At 43.6% G+C, this 20,856-nt stretch overlaps 1 protein-coding gene, 1 long non-coding RNA gene, 2 other non-coding genes and 1 pseudogene across 17 annotated transcripts in view; all 5 read left to right on the top strand.

Moving 5' to 3' along the window:
• TEX14 (testis expressed 14, intercellular bridge forming factor) overlaps positions 1–20,856 on the top strand; it is a 149,790-nt gene that overhangs the window by 62,346 nt on the left and 66,588 nt on the right. The window lies entirely within an intron of this gene.
• On the top strand, positions 8,776–8,991 carry LOC133233193 (small nucleolar RNA U3). Its single transcript, XR_009731667.1, has one exon. It is a non-coding gene; the product is annotated as a small nucleolar RNA U3 (small nucleolar RNA).
• LOC133231692 (uncharacterized) lies at positions 9,365–16,128 on the top strand. The gene is made up of 2 exons (XR_009731201.1): positions 9,365–13,225; positions 13,728–16,128. It is a non-coding gene; the product is annotated as an uncharacterized LOC133231692 (long non-coding RNA).
• LOC133233195 (small nucleolar RNA U3) lies at positions 15,916–16,129 on the top strand. Its single transcript, XR_009731669.1, has one exon. It is a non-coding gene; the product is annotated as a small nucleolar RNA U3 (small nucleolar RNA).
• LOC133233196 (small nucleolar RNA U3) lies at positions 19,588–19,747 on the top strand (annotated as a pseudogene).

The raw sequence follows: 20,856 nt of genomic DNA, 5'->3' as shown, positions 1-20,856 counted from the left end.
AGTGAAGTCGCTCAGTCGTGTCCGACTCTTCTAGACCCCATGGACTGAAGCCCACTAGGCTCCTCCATCCATGGGATTTTCCAGGCAAGAGTACTGGAGTGGGGTGCCATTGCCTTCTCCGGGAGAAGCTCTATACAGTTTGCAAAAACAAGACCGGGTGCTGACTGTGGCTCAGATCATGATTACTTATTGCCAAATTCAGACTTAAGTTGAAGAAAGTAGGGAAAATGACTAGACCATTCAGATATGACCTAAATCAAATCCCTAACAATTATACAGTGGCAGTGAAATATAGATTTAAGGGACTAGATCTGATAGAGTGACTGATGAACTATGAATGGAGGTTCATGACACTGTACAGGAGACAGGAAGCAAGACCATCCCCAAGAAAAAGAAATGCAAGAAAGCAAAATGGCTGTCCGAGGAGGCCTTAAAATAGCTGTGCAAAGAGAAGCCTAAAGCAAAGGAGAAAAGGAAAGATATACCCATTTGAATGCAGAGTTCTAAAGAATAGCAAGGAGAGATAAGAAACCCTTCCTTAGTGATCAGTGCAAAGAAATAGAGGAAAACAATAGAATGGGAAAGACTAGAGATCTCTTCAAGAAAATTAGAGATACCAAGGGAACATTTCATGCAAAGATGGGCTTAATAAAGGACAGAAATGGTATGAACCTAACAAGCAGAAGATAGTAAGAAGAGGTGGTAAGAATACACAAAAGAACCGTACAAAAAAGATTTTCATGACCCAGACAATCACGATGGTGTGATCACTCACCTAGGGCCAGACATCTTGGAATGTGAAGTCAAGTGGGCCCTTAGTGGAGGTGATGGAATTCCAGCTGAGCTATTTCAAATCCTAAAAGATGGTGCTGTGAAAGTGCTGCACTCAATATGCCAGCACATTTGGAAAACTCAGCAGTGGCCACAGGACTGGAAAAGGTCAGTTTTCATTCCAATCCCAAGGAAATGCAATGCCAAAGAATGCTCAAACTACCGCACAATTGCAGTCATCTCAAATGCTAGCAAAGTAATGCTCAAAATTCTCCAAGCCAGGCTTCAAGAATTATGTGAACTGTGAACTTCCAGATGTTCAAGCTGGTTTTAGAAAAGGCAGAGGAACCAGAGATCAAATTGCCAACATCCGCTGGATCATCGAAAAAGCAAGAGAGTTCCAGAAAAAAACATCTATTTCTGCTTTATTGACTATGCCAAAGCCTTTGACTGTGTGGATCACAATAAACTATGAAAAATTCCTAAAGTGATGGAAATACCAGACCACTTGACCTGCCTTCTGAGAAATATGTATTGCAGGTCAGGAAGCAACAGTTAGAGCTGGACATGGAACAACAGACTGGCTCCAAATAGGAAAAGGAGTACCTCAAGGCTATATATTGTCACCCTGCTTATTTAATTTATATGCAGAGTACATGATGAGAAACACTGGACTGGATGAAGCACAAGTTGGACCCAAGATTGCCGGGAGAAATATCAATAACCTCAGATATGCAGATGACACCACCCTTATGGCAGAAAGTGAAGAGGAACTCAAAAGCCTCTTGATGACAGTGAAAGAGGAGAGGGAAAAAGTTGGCTTAAAGCTCAACATTCAGAAAACTAAGATCATGGCATCTGGTCCCATCACTTCATGGCAAATAGATTCAGAAACAGTGGCAGACTTTTTTTTTGGGGCTCCTAAATCCCTGCAGACGGTGACTGCAGCCATGAAATAAAAAGTCGCTTGTTCCTTGGAAGAAAAGTTATGACCAACTTAGCATATTAAAAAGCAGAGACATTACTTTGCCAACAAAGGTCTGTCTGGTCAAGGCTATGGTTTTTCCAGTGGTCATATATGGATGTGAAAGTTGGACTATAAAGAAAGCTGAGCACCGAAGAATTGATGCTTTTGAAGTGTGGTGTTGGAGAAGACTCTTGAGAGTCCCTTGGACTGCAAGGAGATCCAACTAGTCCAGCCTAAAGGAAATCAGTCCTTGAATGTTCATTGGAAGCACTGATGTTGAAGCTGAAACTCCAATACTTTGACCACCTGATGCGAAGAGCTGACTCATTTGAAAAGACCATGATGCTGGGAAAGATTGAAGGCGAGAGGAGAAGGGGATGAGAGAGGATGAGATGGTTGGATGGCATCACAGACTAAGCTCCGGGAGTTGGTGATGGACAGGGAGGCCTGGCGTGCTGCAGTCCATGGGGGTCACAAAGAGTCAGACACAACTGAGCCACTGAAATGAACTGAACTGAGTCTTATTCTCTGGGGTTTTTAAGCGTGTTTTTGTTTCTGAATGTTTTTATTTTTTCTTTGAAGGAGGAGAATGTTGTGTGTGTGGTTTCTGCATATATTTAAGCAGGGGTATTTTTCTTTACTTTTTTTTTTTTTTTTTTTGCTATTCTCCTTTCCTGTTAGTAGTTTTTCAGTGCTTTCTTTCATAGTATTTTTCAAGGTGATTCGTTGATCTCTGGCAGGTAAGCCATTCCTCCCTCCCCCCACCCTCCACAAAGATGGTTTGTTCTCTTCCCCTCTCAGTATTACGATTTTTTTCTTTTATAATTATGTTGGCTTCAGTTCAGTTGTTCAGTTGTGTCCCACTCTTTGCGACTACAGCATACCAGCTTCCCTGTTCACCACCAGCTCCTGGAGCTTGCTCAGACTCATGTCCATTGAGTCGGTGATGCCATCCAACTGTCTTGTCCTCTGTCATCCCCTTCTCCTTCCGCCGTCAGTCTTTCCCAGCATCAGGGTCTTTTCCAATGAGTTGGTTTTCCACACCAGGTGGTCAAAGTATTGGAGTTTCAGCTTCAGTATCAGTCCTTCCAATGAATATTCAGGACTGATTTCCTTTAGGATGGACTGGTTGGATCTCCTTGCAGTCCAAGGGACTCTCGACAGTCTTCTCCAGCATCACAGTTCAAAAGCGTCAATTCTTTGTTCCTCAGCTTATGCATATGTGACTACTGGAAAAAACATAGCTTTGACTAGACAGACCTTTGTTGGCAAAGTAATGTCTCTGCTTTTTAATATGCTGTCTAGGTTGGTCATATCTTTTCTTCCAAAGAACAAGTATCTTTTAATTTCATGGCTATAGTCACCATCTGCAGTGATTCTGGAGCCCAAGAAAATAAATTCTCTTACTGATTCCATCATTTCCCCATCTATTTGCCATGAAGTGATGGGTGAAAGTCATGTTCGACTCTTTGAGATCCTTCTCCAGACCAGAATACTGGAGTGGGTAGTCTTTCCCTTCTCCAGGGAATGTTCCCAACCCAGGGATCGAGCCCAGGTCTCCCAAGTTGCAGGTGGATTCTATCAGGGAAGCCGAAGTGATGGGACCAGATGGCATAATCTTAGTTTTTTGAATGTTGAGTTTTAAGCCAACTTTTTCAGTCTCCTCTTTCACTTTTATTAAGAGGCTCTTTAGTTCTTTTTCGCTTTCTGCCATAAGGGTGGTGTCATCTGCATATTGAGGTTATTGGTATTTTTCCCGGCAATCTTGATTCCAGCTTGTGCTTCATCCAGCCTGGCATTTCTCATGATGTATTCTGTATATAAGTTAAATAAGCAAGGTGACAATATACAGCTTTGACATACTCCGTTCCCAATTTGAAACCAGTCTGTCGTTCTATGTCTGGTTCTAACTGTTGCTTCTTGACCTGCATACATATTTCTCAGGAGGCAGGTCAGGTAGTCTGGTATTCCCACCTCATTCAGAATTTTCCACGGTTTATGGTGATCCACACAGTCAAAGGCTTTGGTGTAGTCAATAAAGCACAAGTAGATATTTTTTCTGGAACCCTCTTGCTTTTTACGATGATCCAACGGATGTTGGCAATTTGATCTCTGGTTCCTCTGCTTTTTCTAAATCCAGCTTGAACATCTGGAAGTTCACAGTTCACGTACTGTTGAAGCCTGGCTTGGAGAATTTTGAGCATTACTTTCCTGGAGTGTGAGAGGAGTGCAATTGTGCGGTAGTTTGAACATTCTTTGGCATTGCCTTTCTTTGGGATTGGAATGAAAACTGACCTTTTCCAGTCCTGTGGCCACTGCTGAGTTTTCCAAATGTGCTGGCATATTGAGTGCAGCACTTTCACAGCATGACGTTAGAATTTTCTATAGCTCAGCTGGAATTCTGTCACCTCCACTAGCTTTGTGTATACTGATGCCTCCTGAGGCCCACTTGACTTTGCACTCCAGGATGTCTGGCTCTAGATGAGTGATCACACCATTGTGATTATCTGGGTTGTTAAGATCTTTTTTGTATAGTTCTTCTGTGTATTTTTGCTACCTCTTTTTACTATCTTCTGCTTCTGTTAGGTCCATACCATTTCTGTCCTTCACCATGTCCATCTTTACATTAATGTTCCCTTGGTGTCTCTAATTTTCTTGAAGAGATCTCTAGTCTTTCCCATTCTATTGTTTTCCTCTATTTCTTTGCATTGATCACTGAGGAAGGCTTTCTTATCTCTCCTTGCTATCCTTTGGAACTCTGCATTCAGATGGATATATCTTTCCTTTTCTCCTTTGCCTTTTGCTTCTCTTCTTTTCTCAGCTATTTGTAAGGCCTCCTCAGACAACCATTTTGCCTTTTTGCATTTCTATTTCTTGCGGGTGGCTTGATCACTGCCTCCTGTAGAATGTCATGAACCTCCATCCATAGTTCTTTAAGCACTCTATCAGATTTTAATCCCCTGAATCTGTCACTTCCATGGTATAATCGCCTGTTGGTTTAACTAAATGCAGTTTAAAATACCCTCCACCCAAGTATCCTGTGTTTTTCTTTTTGAGTAAAGGCTTTTTGTGTTTTACCTTTTTCTGGGTGGATGAGGCTAGGAACAAGCCATAGGAATGGCTTTCTGGATGGCTAAGTGGGTAAAGAATCCCCTGCAGTGCAAGAGATGCAGTAGACGTGAGTTCAGTCCTTGGGTCAGGAAGCCACTGCAGCGTTTTTTTTTTTTTTTACTCCAGTATCCTTGTCTGGAGAATCCAGCCCCCTGGCCAAAGGATCCTGGTGGGCTACATTCAATAGGGTCGCAAAGAGTCGGACACCGGACTAAGTGACTGAGCATTTCCCACATATTGCAGGGAAATACATACACACCTTTGATACTCAACTGGTTGACATACAGGTCTTGTTATGAGTAATAGGATAGGAAGAGTTACAAGGAAAATGGATTCAAAGTAGCTTTAAACATAATTTTGTTTTAGGGCTTCCCTTTGTGGCTCAGATGGTAAAGAATCCACCTGCAATGAGGGAGACCTGGGTTCAGTCCCTGGGTTGGGAAGATCCCCTGGAGAAGGGAATGGCTACCCATTCCAGTATTCTGGCCTGGAGAATTCCATGGACAGAGAAGCCTCGCAGTCTATGGTTCATGAGGTCCGTGAGGTCGCAAAGAGTCAGATGCAACTGAGGGACTTTCATTAGTTGTTTTAAGATGGTTTGTTCTTTCTCCCCCTCAGTGGTATGACTTTTTCTTTTATTATTATGTTGGTTTAACTAAATGCAATTTAAAATCAGCCAAGAAAAAATAAACAGTCAATCTAAGATAGACTTCCAGGGCAGTTCAGTGGCCTGGGTTCAGTCCCTGGTCAGGAAACTAAGATCCCACATGTCTTCAAGTGCAGCCAACAAAAAAAATTTTTTTCAATCTTAAGAAAGAAATGGAAAATTTTATTCGCGCCAACCTGAGGATTATAACCTATGAGACAGTCTCTCAGAAAGTTCTGAGGACTATTCTGCTATTAGAGGTCAAAGTACAGTTACAGAAGTTTTTGAGACAAAGGATTATACCTCAGATTAACACGTTGACAGTTTATATAGTCCAGCAAGGTGAATTGTGGGTCATTGTGACCCCTTACAGGATTGAGAAAAGGACCCCTAACAAGTTACCTTACTGGTGCCAGGAGGAAATCAATTTTTTTTAGGGGGGAGGTACATAGGAATTCTTGTGTCAAAGGCAATCTATTAATGTATAATACAGATACATAATGCACGCTAAAGGGGAGTGTTAGTGGCTCAAATGGCAGGGAAAATTTGGTATACTTTTCTTGTTCTGTCTTAAAAGTAATTTTTTTTTCACCACCGATATGTACTGCTCATATCTACGTTCAAGTGAGTAACCAGCAGAGGTTCTAAAAGTAAAGAGTCAAATTAAAATTCAGGATTTTAGAAGGTTAAATTAAAAATGACAGTAATAAATAACCTCATCCACAGATGCTTGGTGTCATATTTATAAGGTTAGAAAACTAATTTGATACATCCCAGCACACCTTGGTCTTATAGGAGTCAGGAAGAAGTGTTAGTGTCTTTTAGAGACAGAAGATAAGAGCTTCAGATTAAGTATTGATTTGTAATAGGCTAAGAATGTGAAGTCTTAGTTCCTTAAAGAAAAAATAAAAACTCTTAAAGAGTATTCAGATTTTTAAAAGTTGTATATAAAACGGCATTTTGAAAATGCATTTATATGTTATTTCTGAAAAGAGAAGAATGTGGAAAAAATGCCACCATCAATAAAATGTGGGAGACTGCAGCAAGGTAAGGGGCTAGAGATACAGTGGTAAACAAGACCTGAATCTGTTACTGAACTCAGGTCTGGCAGCCGGCTGCTTGAAAATCAGTGCTCAAGAGGCAAGTGTTGGTAGAAATGGAAAACATTGCTTTTAATCAGAATACCAGCAATCTGGGGAGAAGCTGGACTCACAGCCCTGAAAACCAGCTCCTAGGTTCTGCTGGGCCATAAAAGTTTTTAACAGGGAAAAGGGACGTAATCTCAGTTAATGGTTGGAGATAGGGGGTCAGAGTCATCATCATTATCCCCCCTGCTTGCAGGCTTGTTGACTTCTTGTTATTTTTGTTTAGATGCTATCTTGTTTACACAGTTTGTTCCATACAGTTTGAAGATTACTAAAGGGGAAACTGGGGAAGAGATCTGGCCACCTGTTAATTATTTATTCTTCATTTCTACATCTTTGATATACAGAGAGAACCAACAGGTTAGGCAAGGTATTGTGTGATCAAAAGATACGGAAGGGAAAAAAAAAAGATTTGGAAGGTGTGCTAGGGCCAGGAGATGAGTGGAGTGTGGGGATGCCTAGTTTAAGGTTACTTGCTGTATAGCTTTGCTAAAGTGACAAGACAAAGGGGACCTCCTGCAAAGAGCTCCTGCAAAGAGCTGCCAAAAGGTGCGCACTCTTTTTGCTTTAAACACCTCACAGTTTAGAAGGGAGAAGTAAATGCATTTATAACACAGTAGGTAGAGGCACTTAGAAAGGTAATTAGGGAAACAAAACACAGTGTGGTCACTGTTAGCTGGGAAGCTGACGGGAAGCATCCAAAGAGGTAAGGAGAGCTGAGAAACTGCTCAAAGGAGGCCAAAGGTTGGCGTGGAATGTGAGGGGTCCCCAGAAAGGTTGGAGGAAAGGAGAAAGGATGCGGAAGGGCTGAGACCAGAGACAAGGGGCTCTTGTGTGAAAATGACTGGAAGGGACCTTATAACTCTTTAAGACTTAAGGAACTGCTCAACTAGAGGTGGTAGGATGAGATGAAATGATAGTCACCTTATTCATGTTCATTTCAGTTCAGTTCAGTCGCTCAGTCTTTGCGACCCCATGAATTACAGCATGCCAGGCCTCCCTGTCCATCACCAACTCCCAGAGTTCACTCAGACTCACGTCCATCGAGTCAGTGATGCCATCCAGCCATCTCATCCTCTGTCGTCCCCTTTTGCTCCTGCCCCCAATCATGTTACTGTGATGCAATGAAAAAATGTGGTTGATTCAGAAAACCACGGACTGCATGTTCACAGAGCACTGTGCTTTCTGGCATGCTGGAAGACCTGGGGCAGAAACGTCTTTACAACAGGAAGTTAAGTGACAGTTACACAGCATCGTAGGTAAGGTGTGTTCTTTGAGGAGAAGCTGGGACTAACTTTTGCCACAAGTAAATGGTTTGGCTTCCTGTGAGATGTGGAAGCCAGGAAGATCAGTCATTCACGACCAAAGTTTGAGATGGTGTATGTAATGCTTTCTTAGAGAAATGAACTGGACTGGAGCTCAGGCCGCCTGATGCAGACACCGTGGTTTTCCAGAAAGAACCGGGCTTGATCAAGTGCCACAGGTACCTAGTAGCACCTGTGGTTCCCTTGAGGAGCTTTGCGACAGGTGCTCCAGCCAGCTGTGTGAGAATGGGGACATAACCACACCCTTTCCCTTTAGAGCAGGAAGTGAGACCATGGGTTAAAATGCCTTATTCGTGGAGAAGACGTTCATAAACCACCGTGGGTGCCTTTGTTACTATGCAGGATTAGACTAGTTCTCTGTGTTTTCTCCTCCCCCCTCGCCCCCACCTCTCTTTCAAGACAAAAGAAACCTGGCCTCTCCAAGCAGGCGGACTTCAGCAGGCAGAGGCCGTCCACGCGGACCGGTGGCAGGAAGCGTGCGCTCGGCCTGCAGAGGGGCGCGGCGACCCTGCCTGGGTGCGGAGCTCGGGATGCGGTGGCTGGGGCGACGGCAGGCTGGAGTAGGAGTCGGAAGCGGCCGCCTGCGATTGGGTGCCAGGAAGCCGTATGCTAATGAGGCGTACTGCGGCTTTGAAGTGTTTCTGGGCTATTTCCGAGCGAATATGGTATTTTGAAGTTTGCCGTTTTACCAAGTTTCAGGATGTAATATGGAAAATGTTTGTGAGGCGGCGAGGGGAGCGACACAAGTGTGGCCGTCAGTAGAAAGTGAGCGGCTCCCGCAGACCCAGCAGCGGCTGGCCGGTAGAAGTTAAGACTATACTTTCAGGGATCATTTCTATAGTTTGTTACTAGAGAAGTTTCTCTGATCGTGTAGAGTACCCGAAACCACGAGGAAGAGGCGCAGCGTTTTCTCCTGAGCGTGAAGTTGGCGTTTGGTGCTGCTTGATGCAGCTGCCATCGGCCGTTGATGATCGTTCTTCTCTCCCGTCTGGGAGAGTTAGAGGGAGAAAACGCCGTCTGAGTGGTTTCGTTTCTATTTGATGTTCTGAAAAGTCAGACTTCGTTGGCTTTGGTAATCTTGTTATCTGTGTGAGATTTCTCTTAGGTTCTGTTACGCGGTGTTGTGTTTGGAGTAGGCTTGGCTTGGCTTTCTCCTGTTTCAGGAAGTGGAACACATGGCAAGCGTTTGCGGAGCACTGTAAGGGTTTTTCAGTGGTTGTCTTATTTGTAAAAATGAACGTTAGAGTTAGTTTACCGCTGTGGACTGTAGCTTCAGCATCTAGTCATTCCAGTGAATGTTCAGGTCTGATTTCTTTTAGGGACTGAGCGGCTGGATCTCCTTGCAGTACAAAGGGACTTTTTCAACACCATAGTTCAGGTCTTCGGCACTCAGCTTTTTTTAGTAGTCGAAGACTGTTTAGGGTTAGTTATGGTTTTTCCTTCAAGGAGTGAAGGTGTCTTTTACTTTCATAGCTGCAGTCACCATTTGCACTGTTTTTGGAGCCCAAGAAAACAGTTTATCATTGTTTCCATTGTTTTCCCATCTATTTGCTGTGAAGTGATGGAACCAGATGCCATGATCTTAGATTTCTGAATGTTGAGTTTTAAGCCAACTTTTCCACTCTCCTCTTTCATCAAGAGCCTCTTTAGTTCCTCTTTGCTTTTTGCCATAAGGGTGGTGTTATCTGCCTATCTGAGATTGTTGATATTTCTCCTGGCAATCTTGATTCTAGCTTGAACCTCATTCAGCCCACCTTTTCGCATGATGTACTCCGCATGTAAGTTAAATAAGCAGGGTGACAATATACACCCTTCACGTACTCTTTTCCCAATTTTGAACCAATTTGTTGTTCCATGTTTGGTTCTAACTTGCTTCTTGACCTGCATACAGATTTCTTGGGACACAGGTCAGGTGGTCTGGTATTCCCATCTCTTCAAGAATTTTCCAGTTTGTTGTGATCCTTAGCGTAGTCAATGAAGCAGATGTAGATGTTTTTCTCGAATTCTCTTGCTTATTCTATGATCCAACAGATGTTGGCAATTTGATCTCTGGTTCTTCTGCTTTTTCTAAATCCAGCTTGAACATCTGGAAGCTCTCAGTTCCTGTACTGTTGAAGCATAGCTTGGATAATTTTGAGCATTACTTTGCTAGAGTGTGAGAGGAGTACAATTGTGCAGTAGTTTGAACATTCTTTGGCCTTGCCTTTCTTTGGGATTGGAGTGAAAACTGACCTTTTTCAGTTCTGTGGCCATGGCTGAGTTTTCCAAATTTGCTGTCATATTGAATGCAGAAATTTAAGAGCATCATCTTCTAGGATTTGAAATAGCTCAACTGGAATCCCATCACCTCCACTAGCTTTGCTCGTAGTGATGCTTCCTAAGGCCCACTTGACTTTGCACTCCAGGATGTCTGGCTCTAGATGAGTGATCACACCATCGTGGTTGTCTGTGTCACGAAGATCTTTTTTGTATAGTTCTTCTGTGTATTCTTGCCATCTCTTCTTAGTATCTTCTGCTTCTGTTAGGTCCATACCATTTCTGTCCTTTATCGAGCCCATCTTTGCATGAAATGTTCCCTTGGTATCTCTAATTTTCTTGAAGAGATCTCTAGTCTTTCCCATTCTTTTGTTTTCCTCTGTTTCTTTGCCTTGATCGCTGAGGAAGGCTTTCTTATCTCTCCTTGCTATTCTTTGGAACTCTGCATTCAGATGGATATATCTTTCCCTTTCTCCTTTGCCTTTAGCTTCTCTTCTTTTCTCAGCCTCTGCAGACAACGTTTTTGCCCTTTTGCATTTCTTTTTCTTGGGGATGGTCTTGATCACTGCCTCCTGTACACTGTCATGAACCTCCATCCATAGTTCTTCAGGCACTCTATCAGATTCTAATGCCTTGAATCTATTTGTCACTTCCACCCTATTACCGTGATTTAGATCATACCTGAATGGTCTAGTAGTTTTCTGTAGTTTCTTCAGTTTAAATTTGAATTTGGCAATAAGGAGTTCGTGATCTTAAGCGCTCTCTTAAGGTTACTATTTTCAGTCTTACGTGCTAGTGTAGCAGCGGGGTCGTTCATCATGAAACTCGTTTTTTGTTTTTTTAAACATATATGTGTCATGTATATATTTAATATATGTGTATGTGTGTGTGAAGTCGCTTCAGTGTTGTTTGACTGTGATCCTGTGGGTTGTAACCGGCCAGGTTTCTCTGTCCATGGGGTTTTCCAGGCAAGAACGTTGGAGTGGGTTACCATGCTCTCTTCCAGGGGATTTTCCCGAGCCAGGGATCAACCACATCTCTTACATCTCCTTCATAGGCAGGTGGGTTTGTTCCCACTATCGCTGTTCATTAATGTTAAACCCCTTTTATTCTCTGTTACTATTCCTCATCCTCTGGGGTCTGGAAGGATTTTCATGGCTGTACTTAAAAAAACTTGTATCTGTACCTTTTCAAGAGATTGTTGAACCTTGAAAATTAATCCTTTAATCCTATTTATCGCATATTCCTTTTCTCACATTTTCATTTATTTCATCAAGGATATTTGCTTGATTGTATTTGCTTCTTCAAAGTTTTTGATTACTTTTATTTTACATAAATTTCCATTTCCTCTATTTTTAGGGTTATTTTGAAGATTAAATGGTGTGATCCATGTACATGGCCTGGAAGCACTGTAGAAGTAGTACTTAGAAATACTATTACAGTACTATAGAAATAGTAGTTTCCTAATGAACGAGGGAAACCACATTTAAGTAATTTTTTTATTTTGTTAGGAGTTGAGGTACATAATCTTTCTTACTTACCTGACAGATTTTTTGTTCTTTTTACTCATGTCCGACTCTTTGGACCTTAATGGCCAGCAGCCTACCTCGGCTCCTCTGTCTTCTGCTCTCTCCCGGAGTTCGCTCAAATTCATGTCCATTGAGTCAGTGATACTCTCTGACCATCTCATCTTCTGCCTCCCTCTTCTCCTTTTGCTTACAAAATTTACCAGCATCAAGGTCTTTTCCAATGAGTCGACTCTTCCCATTACGTGGCCAGAGAATAGAATAGAAACTTCAGCTTCATCATCAGTCCTTCCAATGAATATTTAAGGTTGATTTCCTTTAGGATTGACTGGTTTGGTCTCCTTGCAGTCCCAGGGATTCTCAAGAGTTATCTCCAACACCACAGATTGAAAGCCTTTATTCCTCGGGCCTCAGCCTTCTTTATGGTCTAACTCTCCCATCCGTACATGACTGCTGGAAAAATCGTAGCTTTGACTCGGACAGTATGAAAAGGAGGCCAGGTAGCCAGTGCTTAAAAGGCCCAAACTCCTTGGTGCTCTGGGATAAACCCTGTGCCTTTCTTCACCACAGCCTGTGTCAGTAGATTGGCTTTACTGCATGTGGACCCAAGTTTGGTTTGGTACCAACAGTTTGAAAATCATTTATATGGTATTTCTGAAATAAGAAGAATGTTGGAAAATGCTGCCATCCATAAAAAGTGTGTGGCTGCCATGGATCCAACGGAGGTTGCCAGGTTAAAGTCAAGACTGGTTTTAGGAGTTATTATTTCTATAATCTGCTGTTACTAGAGACGTTTCTGTGTGGAGTCCTCGAAATCTGAAATCCACAAGGAGGTACGTTCTCTTGAGTGTCAGCTCAGCTGTTGGTGCTGCTAATTGCCATTTGCCGCTGATGACTGTGCATTTCCTCGGGAGGAGTATGAGGCAGGGGACTCTTCTGAGTGGTTCACCCCCTGTTACTGTCCCAGAAGGTAGATGGATATTTGCCATTAGGAGCTGTTTTCTGTATTTTTTTTTTCACATGTTCAAATTATACAATACTTTTTAACCTATGTAATAGATGTTGTGTTTTTTTCCCCTACCTAACTTTTGTGTAAGCTGTGGTTTTTCTTTCTTTTGACCACACCATGCGGCCTATGGGATCTTAGTTCCCTGACCAGGGATGGAACCCACACTGCCTGCAGTGAAAGCATGGAGTCTTAACCACTGGACCACCAGGGACGTCCTAAACTGTGATTTTTCCTTGAAATGAAGGAAAATTTGTCGGATGCAGTTTGGTGTTTTAGTTTCCTGATTGAATTTATGGGTATTATGATTTGAGGGTTTATTTTCATGCTTGGGTGGGCCGACCAAGGGTATTGAAACAGTTACTTTCCCCTTCTCTACTCTCCTATTAGCCAGGTCACTCCTTCCTGACACATGTAGGCAGACCCCTTCCTGTCCTTTACGGTGATTTATTTCTCCATATCTCAGTTCAAGGTAAGGAAATAAGACGTGTGTGTGAATGCTAAGTCACTTCAGTCCTGTCTGACCCTTCGTGACACTATGGACCATAGCCTGCCAGGCTCCTCTGTCCTTGGGATTCTCTAGGCAAGAACACTGGAGTCGGTTGCAGTTTTCTCCTCCAGGGGGATCATCCAACCCGGGGATCGAACCCCTCGTGTCTGATGTCTCCTGCATTGGCAGGCAGGTTCTCGGCCACTAGTGCCACCTGGGAAGCCCACAGGACTTTAGCCCAGAAGAGGAATGATGGAAGGCAGAATTTGGCAAAAGGTGGTGGACAGAAAACTAAAGGTGGTGGGCACTGTTGAAAGAGTGACATCAGCTGTACATTTGAAGGTCACTCTAAAGGCTATGGGCGGGAGTTCCCTGGTGGACCAGTGGTTAAGAACCCACCTGCCAATGTAGGGGACACAGATTCCACCCTTGCTCTGGGAAGGCTCCACATGCCACAGAGCAATTAAGTCTGTGTGCTCTGCAGCCTGTGTTCTTCATCGGGAGAAGGAGAAGCCTGCACACTGCAACGAAGAATAGCCCCTGCTCGTTGCAACTACAGAAAGCCCCCGTGCTGCAATGAAGACCTACACAGTCAAAAATGAAATGAATAAATAAATTAATTAATAAAAATAAATAAAAGCTATGTTGCGATTATACTTCTGGGGAGGGGTGGGGTGCCCAATGTGGGGACCACTGAAACATACTGCATGCATCTCCCTGGCAGATGATGGTAGGGATGATAGAGAAAGACGAGATCTGAAAGAGATGTTAAGTGGCAGGGTTGACAGGACTTGGGGGTTGGTTTATTGATGAAACTTCAATTCAATGTCAAGAAGAAACAAAAATTTTATTTTAACCAGTCTGAAGGTTATAACTTGAGAAGCAGATTCTCAGAAAGCAATTAGAAGGTAAAGACACAATTACATACCTTCTTCAAAGAATTGTACATCAAAATGACATACTGAGGGCTTCTCTGGTGGTACAGTGTACAGCGTTGGCAGGAGACATAGGTTCCATCCCTGGTCCAGGAAGATTCCTCATGCCAAGGGCAACTAAATCCTGTGTGCCACAACCAGTGAACTGCGCCACTCCCGCCCCACGCCACAGAGTCCACGCTCTGAAACAAGAGAAAATGAAGAGTAGACCCCACTCACTACATCTCAAGACCCTGAGCACAGCAACGAATAACCTGGGCAACCAAAAATAAATAAATTTTAAAATGATTTTTAAAAAGTAAATATTAATATTTTACATAAAGTTCACCGAAGAACAGGTAGTCCAGGTGAACTGGAACAGGTACAAAGTAAGCAGTAAGTGACCAGCCTCTGCTATAGAGTAGAGCAAGAATACAATTCTTTTAAGAAGTCTCATTGCAAGTGTTAGAAGGAAAAAACATGGTTTTTTGCAACCTCCACAGAGCAACTAAGCCCAAGTGCTCTAGAGCCCGAGCTCTGCCTCAAGAAAGAGAAACCTAAAAACCTAAACACCGCAGCGAAGAGTAGCCCTGCGTGTTGATGTTGTTTTCTCCACTTAAATGCAACCTCCAAAGAGAGGCCTTCCCTGAGCACCCAAATCTGAAGTGGCCGTCAAATCCCTCTCTGGCCTCTTATCATCCTCTGCATGCCTCATCCTCTCATCCTCTGGGTAGTTGTTGCCATCTCTCACCCCTAGCAGGGTGTAAGCTTTTTGTGAGAGTAGGGACCTCTGTTTGCCCAGTACCTAGAGTAATCTTTAGCACATAGAAAGCCAAACCAGGATGATGGTTAAGGTGACACCTACCAGCTCTGCTATTGACAGACCTCAGGCCAGTTACCCGAGGCCTTTCTGTGCCTTAGTCCCCCATCCATAAAAATGGGACGATTATACTCATATTGGTCTCATAGTTAAAGCAGTTAAAATGATGAATGGTGCTGGCAAACTCACAATAAATAGTAGCTAGTTTTGTCAGAGTTGGCACTCAGGTATTTGTCAGGAGAAGAAATGATGTCAAAGACAGCAGTCAGCTTTATTTTAAAAAATCAGAAAGTGTGAACAGGTAGAGCAATCCTGTGGCCAAAACCCCAAAGGTTCTGTTTTCCAGAGCTGGTTGTCAGCCACCCAGTCCCTGTCTCTGCCTTAGTCATGGTGATCTCTTATGAGAGTTTTAAAGTCTGACTTCTTGAATAGGCTTGAATGCAGCCGCTTGTGAGTTTGAGTGAACTCCTGGAGTTGGTGATGGACAGGGAGGCCTGGCGTGCTGCGATTCATGGGGTCTCAGAGTTGGACACGACTGAGCAACTGAACTAAACTGAACTGACTGAAGGTTGAGTAATCAGTGGAATCAGCTAGGTTCTCAGGAGCAAAGACCCTCCCTTTCCTTTTCAGGGGCAGGGCGGCTTTAGTCCATCTGTGCAGCAAGCACCTCCTGGGCTTTAAAGACTGGGGTTGTGATTGGCTGTCACTCTGTATTATGTAAATTAAGTTTGATTTTTTAAAAAATGTTAAATTACATTTTCAGTGAAAATGTTCAAATGAGTTGATAAGTGACAGCATTTGAAAGCTGTATTGCAAGAGCTCTTTCTGCTTTTTTTCCCAGCAGAAGAAAAAATGACGAAGTGGTGGGGAAACTGTGTTGCCCTCAGTGAAAAGTTCACAGCTAGCACAGACCTGGCAGCGGCCGGGGGCTGGAGGTTAAGACTATACTTTCAGGGATCATTTCTACAGTTTGTTACTAGAGAAGTTTCTCTGAATGTGTAGAGCACCCGAAACCATGAGGAGGAGATGTTCTGTCCTCTCCTGAGCGTGAAGCTGGTCCTTGGTGTTGCTTCTGCAGCTGCCACTGACCATTGATGATCGTTCTTCTCTTCCTTTGGGAGAGTAAGAGGGAGAAGACACCGTCTGAGTGGTTTTACTTAAAATTGATCTTTCCCTAAGAAAAGGAATCATTTTATGTTTCTTATTTAACTCACCCGTTTTTTAAAACGTGTACCTCATCAGGCTTAATTTACATAATGTAGAGTGACAGCCAGTCACAACCCAAGTCTTTATAAGCCCAGAAGGCATTTGCTGCATAGATTGACTAATGCGGGCCCCACCCCTGAAAGCTGTAAAGGAAACAGATGTGAATACCTGACCAAATGACATGCCTTTTGAGAAATCTATATTCAGGTCAGGAAGCAACGGTTAGAACTGGACTGACTGTTAGAACAACGGACTGGTTCCAGATAGGAAAAGGAGTACGTCAAGGCTGTATATTGTCACCTTGATTATTTAACTTATATGTGGAGTACATCATGAGAAACACTGGGCTGGAAGAAGCACAAGCTGGAATCAAGATTGCCGGGAGATATGTCAATAACCTCAGATATGCAGATGCCTCTTGAAGAAAGAGGAGAGTGAAAAAGTTGGCTTCAAGCTCAACATTCAGAAAACGAAGTTCATGGCATCTGGTCCCATCACTTCATGGGAAATAGATGGGGAAACAGTGTCAGACTTTATTTTTTTGGGCTCCAAAATCACTGCGGATGCTGACTGACACTCCTTGGAAGGAAAGTTATGACCAACCTAGATAGCATATTCAAAAGCAGAGACATTACTTTGCCAACAAAGGTTCATCTAGTCAAGGCTATGACCCAGTGGTCATGTATGGATGTGAAAGTTGGACTGTGAAGAAGGCTGAGCGCCAAAGAATTGATGCTTTTGAAGTGTGGTGTTGGAGAAGACTCTTGAGAGTCCCTTGGACTGCAAGGAGATCCAACCAGTCCATTCTAAAGGAGATCAGCCTGGGATTTCTCTGGAAGGAATGATGCTAAAGCTGAAACACAGTACTTTGGCCACCTCATGCGAAGAGTTGACTCATTGGAAAAGACTGATGCTGGGAGGGATTGGGGGCAGGAGGAGAAGGGGACGACAGAGGATGAGATGGCTGGATGGCATCACTGACTCTATGGACGTGAGTCTGAGTGAACTCCGGGAGTTGGTGATGGACAGGGAGGCCTGGCGTGCTGTGGTTCATGGGGTCGAAAAGAGTCAGACACTACTGAATGACTGAACTGACTGACCTTATTGCCAGTGGCCTTTGTCACAGCGCTGGAGGGTTTCTCTTTTATGGCTCTGTGTGTGCTGAGTCATTCCAGTCATATTTGTCTGTGTGTCATGTGAGCTGTCTCTAACCTGACAAGTTTATCATGGGTTCCCTAGGCAAATGCACTGAAATGGGTTGCCATCTTCTTTCCAGGGTATTTTTCTCCAGCCAGGGATTGAACCCGCGTCTCTTTTTGCTCTTTACCACTATCGCCATTATTAGTCAGTGTTAAACCTCTTTTACTCTCATTGCTATTAAATCTCTGTAGTTCTTCCATGAGTTTCTCTTTATGGATCTATAGTGGCCAAGCTTTCATTGTAAGCCTAAATTAGTTCTCGGTCCTCTTGAAATATTGGGAGCGGTGAGAGGAGCAGTTTATGCTCTGGAATATGCCTCCTGTTGTTTTCTGTTCTGTGAAGTCGCTCAGTCGTGTCCGACTCTTTGCGACCCCATGGACTGTAGCCCACCAGGCTTGTCCGTCCTTGGGATTCTCCAGGCAAGAATACTGGAGTGGGGTACCATTTCCTTCTCCAGGGGATCTTCCCGACCCAGGGATCGAACCTGGGTCCCCCACATTGCAGGCAGACGCTTTAACCTCTGAGCCACCAGGGAAGCCCCAGGAATATGCCTTGGTCTGTCATTTACTAGTTGTGGGTTCCTGGGAAGTTCCTTGACCCCAATCTGTCTCTCTGTGTAAATGAATATAAATAGCATTAACACATAGACCTGTCATTAAGGGTGAAATTAGATAAAGCAAGGACAATAGGTGAGCACTCCTTTCCCCCTTTGTGAGAATGCCCCTCCTTTAAATGAGAAATCCCTCTTTCTCCAGTCTTTGCTGTAGCAGCACCACCCACTGAATTGCCAACATGTCAATCTTTGAAACCTCTTTCCCTGACACCCCACTCCTCCTCCTGCAGCAAGCCCACCAGTGAGTCCCATCCTACTAACTGAATTTCCAGAGCAGCCCACGTTTCTCCTCCTTCCTTGCAAGCTACCATGATCTCTCCTTCAGACACCTTGCTTGCAGTGGCCTCGGAACTGGTCTTCACAGCTTCCAGCCTCTCAATGGCTTCCCTCACACTTAAAATCCAGACTGCCCGGGAGTTGGACTTGCCTAGAAAATCCTCAGACATTAGCCTGCCTGCTCTTTCTCCTACCCTGTGTTCTCTAGCTGTCTTCCAGTTACTGGAACACACAACCTTGTTCCTTTCTTTGGGTCATTGTATTCATTGTTTTCCCCACTTAAATGCAACCTCCAAAGAGAGGCCTTCCCTGAGCACCCAAATCTGAAGTGGCCGTCAAATCCCTTTCTGGCCTCTTATCATCCTCTGCATGCCTCATCATCTCATCCTCTTGGGTAATTGTTGTCATCTCTCTCCCCTAGCAGGGTGTAAGCTTTTTGTGAGAGTAGGGACCTCTGTTTGCCCAGTACCTAGAGTAATCTTTAGCACATAGAAAGCCAAACCAGGATGATGGTTAAGGTGACACCTACCAGCTCTGCTATTGACAGACCTCAGGCCAGTTACCCGAGGCCTTTCTGTGCCTTAGTCCCCCATCCATAAAAATGGGACGATTATACTCATATTGGTCTCATAGTTAAAGCAGTTAAAATGATGAATGGTGCTGGCAAACTCACAATAAATAGTAGCTAGTTTTGTCAGAGTTGGCACTCAGGTATTTGTCAGGAGAAGAAATGATGTCAAAGACAGCAGTCAGCTTTATTTTAAAAAATCAGAAAGTGTGAACAGGTAGAGCAATCCTGTGGCCAAAACCCCAAAGGTTCTGTTTTCCAGAGCTGGTTGTCAGCCACCCAGTCCTCGTCTCTGCCTCAGTCATGGTGACCTCTTACGAGAGTTTGAAAGTCTGACTTGGACAGGCTTGAATGCAGCGGCTGAGATTGAGTAATCAGTGGAATCAGCTAGGTTCTCAGGAGCAAAGGCAGAGACCTGCCCTTTCCTGTACAGCTTTCAGGGGCGGGGCGGCTTTAGTCCATCTGTGCAGCAAATGCATCCTGGGCTTTAAAGACTGGGGTTGTGAGTGGCTATCACTCTGTATTATGTAAATTAAGTTTGATTTTTAAAAAATGTTAAATTACATTTTCAGTGAAAATGTTCAAATGAGTTAATAAGTGACAGCATTTGAAAGCTGTATTGCAAGAGCTCTTTCTGCTTTTTTTCCCAGCAGAAGAAAAAATGGCGAAGTGGTGGGGAAACTGTGTTGCCCTCAGTGAAAAGTTCACAGGTAGCACAGACCTGGCAGCGGCCGGGGGCTGGAGGTTAAGACTATACTTTCAGGGATCATTTCTACAGTTTGTTGCTAGAGAAGTTTCTCTGAATGTAGAGCACCCAAAACCATGAGGAGGAGATACAGTGTCCTCTCCTGAGCGTGAAGCTGGTCCTTGGTCTTGTTTCTGCAGCTGCTGACACTGTCTGAGTGGTTTTGTTTATAACTGTTTTATATTAGATGTTGCCTTTTTTTTGGTTTTATTTGTTGTCTTCAGAGTTATTAATCTGAATGTGTTTATTTTCACTGAGAGAAATCTTGTGAGTGGTTTCCTTCAGTTGCTCAGTTGTATCTGACTCTGCAATCACATGGATTGCAGCACACTGGGTTTCCCAATCCATCATCAACTCCCACAGCTTGCTCAAACTCAAGTCCATTGAGTTAGGGATGCCATCCAACCATCTCATTCTGTTGTCCCCTTTTTCTCCTCCTTCAATCTTCCCCAGCATCTGAGTTTTTTCCAGTGAGTCAGTTCTCTGCATCAGGTTGGAGTTTCAGTTTCAGCATCAGTTCTTCCAATGAATATTCAGCAGGACTGATTTCCTTTAGAATGGACTGGTTGGATCTCCTTGCAGTCTAAGGGACTCTGAAGAGTTTTCTCCACCACCACAATTCAAAAGCATCAATTCTTTGGAACTCAGCTTTCTTTTTAAAGTTCAACTCTCACATCCATACATGACTAGCTTTGACTAGATGGGCCTTTGTTGGCAAAGCAGTGTCTCTGCTTTACTAATATGCTGTCCAGATTGGACATAGCTTTTCTTCCAAGGAGCAAGTGTCTTTTCATTTCATGGCTGCAGTCACCATCTACAGTAATTTAGGAGGCCCCCCCCCCAAAAATCTCTTACTATTTCCATTGTTTCCCCATATGTGGTTTCCATACATATGTTCTTTATGTGGTTAAGTAGATTTTTCTGCTAGTATCTTGTTTTTTGGTTTTCATTTCATGTATTTCTGGAGGTGAAGTTTGTCTATCTCTAGCAGCTGAGCCTTTTTTTCTCCCGCCTGTTCTGGTCAATGGGTACTGAAGTATCCTTCATTTGATTTTTTTGAGTGTAGGGTTTTTGTGGTTTACATTTTCCTGGGTAGATTAGGTTTGAAATATGCTGTAAGGAGGGCTTCTGAGGTAAAGGATAAGCTTGCAATGCAGGTGGGTTTGATCCATAGGTGGGGAAGATCCCCTGGAGGACTTGGCAACGCACTCCAGGATTCTTGCCTGGGAACTGCCATGGACAGAGGAGCCTGGTGGGCTACAGTCCGTAGG

This window comes from Bos javanicus, chromosome 19 (assembly GCF_032452875.1).
Source record: "Bos javanicus breed banteng chromosome 19, ARS-OSU_banteng_1.0, whole genome shotgun sequence".
Taxonomy (NCBI): domain Eukaryota; kingdom Metazoa; phylum Chordata; class Mammalia; order Artiodactyla; family Bovidae; genus Bos; species Bos javanicus.
This window is presented reverse-complemented; position numbering and strand designations above follow the sequence as displayed.